The sequence below is a fragment of the Penaeus monodon genome, chromosome 15 (genome assembly GCF_015228065.2).
Source record: "Penaeus monodon isolate SGIC_2016 chromosome 15, NSTDA_Pmon_1, whole genome shotgun sequence".
Taxonomy (NCBI): Eukaryota; Metazoa; Arthropoda; class Malacostraca; order Decapoda; family Penaeidae; genus Penaeus; species Penaeus monodon.
This window is the reverse complement of record NC_051400.1, coordinates 44501737-44502110: the sequence shown is the minus strand read 5'-3', so window position 1 is coordinate 44502110 and position 374 is coordinate 44501737.

Below are 374 nucleotides of genomic sequence, written 5' to 3'. Positions count from 1 at the left end.
CACGTACAAAAGAACACGCCAGCGCAACACAACGTTAATCGCCTGCAACATGTCCATATTCATATGACATGTGAAAGCAATCAATGTAGTGGCTATGTGTCAAATTTTGAATGAATCGTTGTGCGGCAAATGGATACCGGTCCCTTCTGGTGTAACTCGGCCGGCAGCGTGTGGTAATAGACAGGGAAGACAGGGAATCCATCAATATTTATTTTTTTTACACGTGTTCCAGCTTTATGGTCAATATATTGCAAGAGAGTCATTCAATGCGACATTCCAAAGACCGTTTTGGGATTACTAGATCTCTTGGGTTTTGAACCTTACGCTTGTGATTAAATTTTAAGTGTATTATGCTGTGATTTATTGACCTCCTT